Below are 10,160 nucleotides of genomic sequence, written 5' to 3' on the forward strand. Positions count from 1 at the left end.
TATTTATTTTTTCTCTCAAAATTAATTGAAAAATTTCAAACGAAATATTGTAAATTAATATTATTGATCGACCACTGGCGGAGGAGATATAACAAAGAGCTGTACGATATGTTGGAACTAACACCAGTAACAAGCTTCATTAATGGTCAAAGGATACAATGGTTAGGTCACATAACGAGATGAGAAGAGGAGAGAACGAAACAGTTAGAGTAGAATTGGAATGGAAACCACAAGGAAAAAGACCTAGAAGATGACCTAGGAAAAGATGGATTGACGTGGTGGAAGAAGATCTAAGAACCCTTGGAGTTGAGGATCGGAGAGAGGCAGTCCAAGATAGAGATAGGTGGCAAAAACTCTTAAAGAGTAGATATGCCAGAAGAAGAATAAGAAGATTGGCCATTAAAACAAATCTTTTTGGTTGGTTCATAGATAAATAAATAAAGATTATTATTTTTTCATTTTTGTTGTACTTGTATCATTTTATGTATGTATTTTACACATTTTATGGAAATCATTAATATTACAGTAGTAGTAAGTATTATACCTACTTACCTCACCTAGGCGGCATACAAAGTACATAAAGCCGTAGTTCCTATTGAGGTTTCAGTCGACTGTTTGCTGGCCAAAAAAGAATTATAACAATACCGAAGACGTGAAATGAAATCGCTATAGGATTAAAGGGAAACGTATGTTGGTGTTTGAACCTTCGTTATCGTTATACCGAGTACTAACCAACACCCTGTTGAAGCATTTCAATTGTGTAGGAGTTAGCAGAGGTTTATACGTGATGTGACGTAAACACGGATTTGCACTTTGCTTGACGACCAGAGGTAATGCTTACACATACGCTTTCTGATATTTGTGCATTAACACCAATCAAAAATAAAGTATTAAATCAGTTTATTACCCGCACGTAACATTAGACATGCATTTTAATTTATGCATGTTAAATTGGTGTCCCCGAGTTTTTTTAGTAAAAAAAAAATAATGTATATTGTATGCATAATAATTAATATGTGTTATATTGTAGTAAAGAAAGAATATTTTTGTTTTTATTTTTTTAGTTTAAGATATAATTTTAAGACTTGAATGCCCAAAATGTACTAGATAGATATTAAAATATTTATTTCTATAGCATATTGAAAAATTAATCAAAATTGTGGTTAAATAGATTATTATACCTTTATAGGAAATTACAAAAGATTACTTTTTATCTCTCAAAATGAAAAAAATTATTCGCTAATGATTCTTTTATCATGAACTTGTCAACATTTATTGTGTTTTAAATAATAACATTGATATTAAATATCCATAATCAATGTGAATACCGAGATGGAGTTTTGCTCAAGTGACAAGTCTATAAAACCTAAAACCTTACTTATAAAATGTATGCACATCAAGTATTAAAATTAAAGGTACTTATAATAATAATATGTTATTTAAAATAAATAGAGTAATTTGAATTATGCTTGATGATATTTTAATTAAAACTTTTATTTTTACAGTATTATGTCTTTGTTCTGAGAAACTTATAAATGTGTAGTTTTGTGTTTTAACATATTGGTATCTAAATTCAAAGAAAAAATATAAAATGTTTTATGAAAAAATTGAACCTTCAATCATCGTTTACTGAATCAATAATAGGTAAGATAATGTATTTATTGTTATAGGTGTATTGTATAAGTACATTTTTTTATTAGAAAAATATAATTAATCGTTTTTTATTATTCATGAACCTATAAAATGTTTTTACATAAGTTTTTTTGGATTACTTATGTTTATCATACTTAATATGTTTTATTAAAATGCGTTACTTAAAATTTAACGTTTAACTTAAAAATTATCATACTTCTATAATTATAAAAAATATATGTGTATACTGATATTTGTTGCTTAACCATATAATTATTTAAGTATCTAAGAAACTTATTTAATTTTTTTAATTATATGTTTCAGTATGTTCAATATTAATATGGACTATCTCAACTTAAATTGATGTTTGTTATTGTCTACAACTACACTACTACCAACGTCAAATTTGGTGTATTATATTATTGTAGTCAATCAGTCTAAACCAATTCCATCAATACATTGTCGAATGTTGTGGTATTCAATTCTCGGTAAATTTGTAGGCGTTTTATTTTAAGGTAAAATATATAAGATCATCAGTTTGCAATAATTTAGTTAATTTCTATGAATTCATCACTAACAATTTATTATTATTATTATTATTTTTTTAGTTACTGTGGCACACTATTGCAGATAACAGTTTTCCATTAAGTCAGTAAGAAGAATAAGATGGATTCACAAGTTCAAATCAAATATTAGACAACTATATATATTTAGTTATTCAGCTAAAACTGTAATTCAATAAAATAATTTAAAAGTACTTTATCATTTTAAAAGTGACATAAAGTTTTTACTTTTTAAACTCTAAGTATTTAAACACACATATACTTAACATATCTATAATTATTATACATTATTTATTAATTATTTATGATGAATTCTTTATTTAATATTAATTTAATCTAAAATGCTGCTGAGAATGTTAATATTTCTAAAATATGTGATTGTCTTAATCCAAATCTTGAAATTATTTTCATGATGGATTTATGTCAATTTTCTAATGGTTTATGATTAAGTTTTTATAAGTAATAAAGTAAATAAAATTATAAAACACAAAATAGAAGAAAAAAAAAGTTAACTATTGGATTAAGTGTAAAAAACTAAATTGAATGAATATACTTATAAATATTTTTTAACTTAAATATGTAAATGGAGATGGATTTCTTATAGTGGGAAATCATCAAACAAACTTTACCGCCCTAGGTAACTTCCTATAAATACATCACTATATACAGCAATATGTTGTACCTCTATTATTTACAAGTTAATTATAGATATGTTAATTTTATTTAGTCTTAGTTTTTTAATATGATTTAGCAAATAAAAATGTTTATTTGTATCTTATAAGCGTATTATTTATCTTGTTTCTTGTTTTTTTATTTTACTATTATCATAAAAAACATAACATAATATAGTATTTAAATATTTGTTAGTAATATTATTATTGAATTTTAAGCTTATGACTGTTAAAAAAGCCGTACAAAAACAAAAAAAATTGTACTTTTTCATTGTCACTCTAAATGTTTATTTATACCTTGTATAACGAGAAAAACAACCATTTATTAAATAAAAAACATACTTTTACTGTATATATGAACACATTAAAATAAGTAAGAATAGTCAATACTATGAAATATATACAGTATAGGCTTAAGGTGGTAATATAATAAAGAGTTAATAAATAAATACAGCTTTTAATAATTAAAAATACTGAACTAGAAATAGTTAAAATTGAAGCGTTACAAGTTTAAATTATAAAAATGAAAATTTATTTTAGTGCACAAGTATTGGATGAACGTATTTCTTATGGAATCCTTTGTTATCTTAACATTTTAATAAACACAATAGATGCCTTATAATGATGTTGTTTGACATCTTATGTACCTATCATAAACCAGTTCGAACAAATGCTAAAATAGTTTCTATACATATTAAGTTTAGTTTTTGTTTATTTCTGTATATATTCTGTACATATAATCTATTAACTGTACGTAATACAATATTATACTGAAAAAACAAAAAATTGAATGTTATTTATTAAAGTTTTTTTCAACATATTTTCACTAACAGAATTAATAATTTGACTAGTTAAGACACCAGTACAAGTAACACTTATTAAGACCAAGACGCGAAATAACCATAATAATTGAAAAATTAGAATAATGAACTTTTTGATTAGTTCTCAAGTAGTCGTATTTTTATAATAATTTGTTCTGTGTTGATATTAATCATAGACCTATAAAGATCTATGATATTAATCTACGCTAGTAACGAATCGTTTTGGTAGAACCACGGTATATCCTCTATATAAGACCGTGATTACACCACGGTTAACCTATGGTTGAAATTGAAAAAAAAAACTATTTACTAGGGCTCATAATATTGTTTGTTCATACATAACAGCAGCTAATGCCTAATATTCAATACGTACAGGTACACCGCACCGCTAGGAACACTACAAAAAAAATAGATAAGAAGACATTACCCATATAATATTATTATAGATTTATTATTAGTTCATTGTGACCGACGACCGTCAACTATTAACTTTAATATACAACCGTATCTTTAATCAATCTTATTTTGTGAAACGTGAGATCCGGCGCTAAACGATTTTTTTCTTTAGTTGTAAAACTTATAAAAGCATCTCATATAAGCTAATATTATAATATTGTAGTACTAAGCTATAACTTTAAAAGTACTTGTCTGATTTAGCTAGTTTTTACGCCTAAAATTAAATTAAAAAATAATAAACACGATCATCAAAAAAAAATTGGGGGTTACCATTTAAAAATCTAAAGTTAATATGGTCTTAACGCATAAGGGATGGTGTTAAAATTTTGAAAAATACATTAAATTTGTCCCACCTAATAACTATAATAGTACAAAAAAAAATAATTAAAAAAGTCTAATATCTTCTAAGATATTATCAAAAATCGCCCATGTCAAAACCAAGATAAATTGTTGACCTTTAATTTTGTATAGATGTACTTTTACGCTAAACCCGCTCAGTTCCTCAGAAAAGTGTCGTGACTTGGACATGTTTTTACGGGCCGAAAAAAAGTGGGTTGACGCCCTCTTAATATTTGCTATTTTGTGTTCATTATTTTAAAGAAAACTAGCTGAATAAACGGGCTTCGCTTGTTTGAAAAAGGTAACAAGTGTGTTATAAATTATGATTTATAAAAACTGTGGTTTCAAAAATTATTTGCGAGAAGGGTGGAGGGGGAGTTGATTGCACACTCTGTGACAAAAAATATTCAAATGCCTCGCTGAAAAATACAATGCGTGCGTCCCCTCCCCTCCCCAGCCCAAATGGTGAGTCTGTGACACTAGGGGTAGGAGGGAGGTGTTTTAGGATACTAAAAAATTAAATAATAAATATAATAAAAACAACAAAATTATTTAAATGCATCGCCAAAAAACAGGAAAATTGAAATACATATGTGCCCTCCCCTCCCCTGCTCAAAAATGAGAAAAGGGCAGCGCTAAGAAGTAAAAACTATCATTATTATTCTTACATCATTTAATTCTAAAAGTTTAACCCATTCCCTTTAAAATCGAGAAAAACTGCCAAAAAAAAAATGATATATTTTTCAACTAACCAATAAAATAGTCAAATAAGTTCCAAATTTGTATAGCATATTCTTTAGGTATAGTACTACCGCTAAACATTGACAAATCAAAAAAACATTATAAACTCTTTCTCCAACCTAGGGTGGAAACTTTTTCTTTATTACGCTTTTTAGGTGAAGTTTTAGGGTTCAAGGTCTGAAAATTAAACTATATACTATAGGTTCTGTATCAATCTGTAGTCAAACTTTTTTTAGTAAGGAAAAATTACACATTGACCGTAGTCAATTTCTAAGTTGCTAGGTGTGATATAATCAACAGTCAACATGTATTTAAAAATATTTTCATTATATTGTTTTAAAATTACGATCGGTATATGAGCAATAAGTTATTTTAGTAGGCGGTCAATCGTAAAAATGCTGTATGAGCACATTATGTAATTATAATGCTTTTGTCGATACTTGTATTTCGGTCGTTACAGATTCGCATCAAAGCGTTAATTTGATTTATACTATTTTATCACTTTTAGTATTCATAGTTCTTATAAACCTGTGACATCACCCAATATGCTCCGTTGCCACTATGTCCTGACCTTACTATACTGGCTCTTTTATTACAACCCGATAACAGAACTAGAGGAACAATTACTTCCTTGTCTGCCTAATATCATTTTTATGTTCGAAAAAAAAAATGTTCTTTGAATGTACCTACATAATAAAGGGTGGTGCAAAGTGTAACGATTACATTTCACTTGACCGTTACTTCGCGTCCCAAACCTACTGACACAATACCCCCAACTATAGGTAGGGGTACGGTCGCACACACAGGCCAATGCACGTCGCGTAGCATCTAATTAACCAATTGACTTTACCATCACGGACCGCCAATATCCTTGACCTTGCGCTCTATATTTTTGCCGTTTTACTACAAGCCGCTCATCCGACTATCTTTTGTGTGCGTCCGTTTCAACTCCGCTTTGACCAATCATTTCATCGTCCAACACAGGTCAGAGTATATATATATATATTGTATAATTTTGTATTTTATTTAGCAACCCTAATTTAGAATAAAACATCTTGTAGCCTGCAGCTGAGAGTTAGATTATTTAACAGTGTGACCACCCGTTCTAGCTCCTCGGGCGATATATTAAGTTAATAAGGGAGACTTTAAGGCCAGTTAGACGTAGACAGCGGCCTAGCCAACCGTTTTCCCGTGGGGATCCGTTTATTTTAGCCTTATCGACGGCCACTTTGCCTAGTCTAGCCAGCTAGACAAGTAAGTCTGTTACAAAAGAAACGAACAATTTCCCCAGTGGCGTACATACAATATTGCTCTGCCCCCCCAGAGCAGAGATTGTTTTTTTACAACCCCCCCCCCCCGGGTTGTAAAAAAACAATACTACCTAACCATATGTTTCAAAATGATGAACAACTCATTTCCCACAAAAAAAATTATTATCAATTAAGTGATTTGTTGGAATATTTTTCCAAAAAAAAAGTAAAAACTCGATACTTTGATTTCATTTCAAGAAATAACGAAGTTTCTGGACTTACAGTTCTGAAGATATTTTAATTCTTGCTTAGGTGGCCGCAATTCCCCCACCTTCACCCAATTTAAAAATATGAAATCGCATTTTATATTTTTATCTTTGATAAAACTGTAAATTCCAAATTGAATACTTTCAACAAATAATTTTACTTATACATTTTGTGTTTATTTTGACTATCTTAAACAAGGTGTAAAAACGTTTTTGAAAATGGTTTGAAAAAACGTTTCTTAAATGAAGTTTTGGAAATTTATTTACACGTTTTTACTCCCTGATTTTAAAAGCAATTTTGCATTTGAAATGCATTTTGGTAACATTTTGCCCGTCTCTGATAATATATTAATTAATGAAAATTAATAATCACAATAGTTATTCGCTCTTTCCATCTCCCCATCTTTTACTACTTTTGTACTATTTTTGGTATTGTTTTTAATAAAAATAAATTAAGTAAAAAATAATTATAATGTGTAACACATTATGTGTTTAAAAACGGTTTGAATAAACGTTGGAAATATTTACAAAAAAATGTGGAACGCTTCACGATTTTGCGTGTCATCCTTGCGCAGGGGCCATGCTAATCTTCTCTGTATCGTTCCAATTTTAGTATATGTACTGCCGAAGCAAGTACACTTGCGGTAAACGTGGCATCGATATATAAACGAAGCAATCTGCACCTTTGATCACATGCGAGAAGCCGGTGACCAACGTTCTGTGAACAACTCCAATGAGGCGAGCGCTAAGAAATTGTTGTGATATTTGAATCATAGATGGCGTTACACATTTAACGCACAAAATAACCCGTCAACGTATTGCGGTAGCCACTTTTTATTCCCTTTGTGAGTTCAAAATAAAAATTTTATTAAATTAACAATTATTTTTTCATACAGTGTCACGGCTTGTGTAAAATCAGAACCAGAATAGGGTGTAGATCTGAAACTTTTGAAAAAAATTGAGTTTTTTAAAATTGTTATTTAATTTTTTTGTAAATATAATAAATAATATTTTTGTTAATAGAAAACTCTTCTTGTTATCGTAGAAGTTTTGGACAAAATGTCACAAAAAAAAGAAAATTCCATCATAATAATATTAGGTAAAGTATTTTTTTTTATAGTATAAGTTATAAGTATTATATAGTGTACTGTATACACTATACTAGCATCGATAAATTTATTTTGTGGTGCAACATTGATAGTCCAAGTCAATGGAAACACGAAAATATAAAGCATAGCGTGACAATAGATAATAATGTTCTTAAAAAAATTGTTATCAAAATCAGATAGGTAGACGGTGAAGAATCCGAAACACTAAACCTATATTATTACTCTAAGGTTCAATTATTTAAATTAAGAATAATTTGCTGAATATTTTAACTGGACGAAAACCGGTTTTAAATTATTTCTTTTATAGTTAAAATAAAACTGTCAAAATCGGAAAAAAAAAATGTTTTATCTAAAAACTACAGCGGCGCGGCGTTTAGATTTGATTTTTAATTACATTACCAAAAACAAAAATAGTGTTGAAAAAATTAAAATTAAAATATAGTCATATTTATTTATTTATTAGAATATATACAGGCATGTGCCCTATGATTACAGAAAAATATAATACACAATTAAACACATAATTACATATTTAAAATTATAATAACATTTAAAAACTAAATTATAAAAATAAAAGGCCGATCCCTGCTGTAGTCTTCCTTCAAAAAATATCAAAATCAGACCACTCTACAAGGCTTGATTTTTTGAGCCAGTAAATACACAGTGACAAGGCCTCTTAAGCTATAAGTTAGTGATGATGAATTTATTAGATTATAGACCACAAATATCTTATATTAAAAAAAATACATAGTTTAAACACAACAAAATACATAATATTAATATTATAGGGACAGTAGGAATCGTGTTAATGTACTTCCACTCAGACGCGTCACACTCACATTAAAGGGACAGTACCTACAGACGTGTTTTTTACGCTTATGTGTTTTTGGCTAGTTGGCGTTCCTCTCCTTCTTTGTTGTTGTGTTCGTCCTCATTAATTAAAAATAAGATGATAAATTTATGAATATTTAAAATGATTTATATCATTGTGCATATACTATATTCTGTTGTTATCGTTTCGTCGTTGTCGTTGGTGGTTTTCCTGCCACATTGTTTTTCTTATTAGAAATTAATTCGTACATTCCGTATAAGTTTTTTTGTTAATGTTTTCTGTTATTATTAAAATAACATTAGTGTACAATTAACAAGATAGTTTTCGTGGATTACATATCGATGTTGACACGGCAAAAGGGTCTAAGCGACATATTTCATAGTTTTCAGGATGGCCACCAAACGTTCTTTTTGTGATTTTACTATTTTTTTTTTAAGTTCCCAATAACTTTTTTTTGGTAAGAATTGGGAATTTTTCAATCATATAATTATATTATAATATATATGAATTATCATATATTTTTCTACCAGTAGTGTAAGCCTTGTCGCTTAGACCCTTTTGCCGTGTCACCATCGATATATTTTGTACATAATAAAATCGTTCATCTCAACAACCACGTGCTTATTGCTATTCTTTCTGAGTCAGTAATAATGTCTTTCCCTTGTGTACTTTTTGTAAACCTCAACGTTGTTCATTTTAACTGGCTAACTTCGGAGTTTGCTGTTCGCATAAGTTCTTCTAAATTATCACGAGGCCGCTGAGGTCGTCCAGAGCCCAGCTGTTTACGGTTCACATACCCGAACGCCCGTGTTGTTCAATTTAATTGGTGTATGCGGAGTTTGCTGTTGTATAAGCCGCCAACACGGTTAAGTTAGCCACCAACAACAAAAACTACCAAAAAAAAAAAACAATCAACCAACAACAAGTTGCCACTGCTATTAACCACTACTTATTTATGACGTGTGTATGGTCAATTACTGGCGTGACGCACGATTATTTCATAAACCAAAAACATATTTCCTATGCGGCGTCTATATGGATGCACATAAACACGATTTTTACAAAATCTTTGTGAGTTTGAAAGAAATCTCAGATATTTAAAATTCTAATAGTAGACAAAAATATTGGATTACAAGTAAACTATATGCAATAAGCAACGGAAAAAAATTTCCCCAGAAGTGAATATCCGAGTTTACAGTAGTGGGTTTTCAGGGAGGAAAATTCCTATTAAGGTAGTTCCATACCTTAGTTCTAAGGTCCACACTTATACATATATATAAACCGAATGTGACTAAACAAACCGTTCGCAGGCCATCATGTACAAGTGTTTGACTATAATGTGAACTTAATGCGTGTGGAGATCAGGAAGACTAATTGGATAAACAACAGAATGGATGTCAAACACAAAAAGATCAAACGGTGTTCTAGAGAAAAGTGAGTGATAAAACAGGGTGTTAATATAATATAAAAACAGTAATAG

General features: G+C 29.2%; 1 non-coding gene across 1 annotated transcript; it reads right to left on the minus strand.

Annotated features, from left to right (window-relative positions):
* Positions 1–7,269: 7,269 nt before the first annotated feature.
* Positions 7,270–7,376, minus strand: LOC126845040 (U6 spliceosomal RNA). Its single transcript, XR_007686669.1, has one exon. It is a non-coding gene; the product is annotated as a U6 spliceosomal RNA (small nuclear RNA).
* Positions 7,377–10,160: the final 2,784 nt, after the last annotated feature.

This window comes from Adelges cooleyi, unplaced genomic scaffold (genome assembly GCF_023614345.1).
Source record: "Adelges cooleyi isolate 19-005CV unplaced genomic scaffold, UGA_ACOO_1.1 ACOO_flye_CR_arks_rails_tigmint_CR_PRNA_651, whole genome shotgun sequence".
NCBI classification, from domain to species: Eukaryota; Metazoa; Arthropoda; class Insecta; order Hemiptera; family Adelgidae; genus Adelges; species Adelges cooleyi.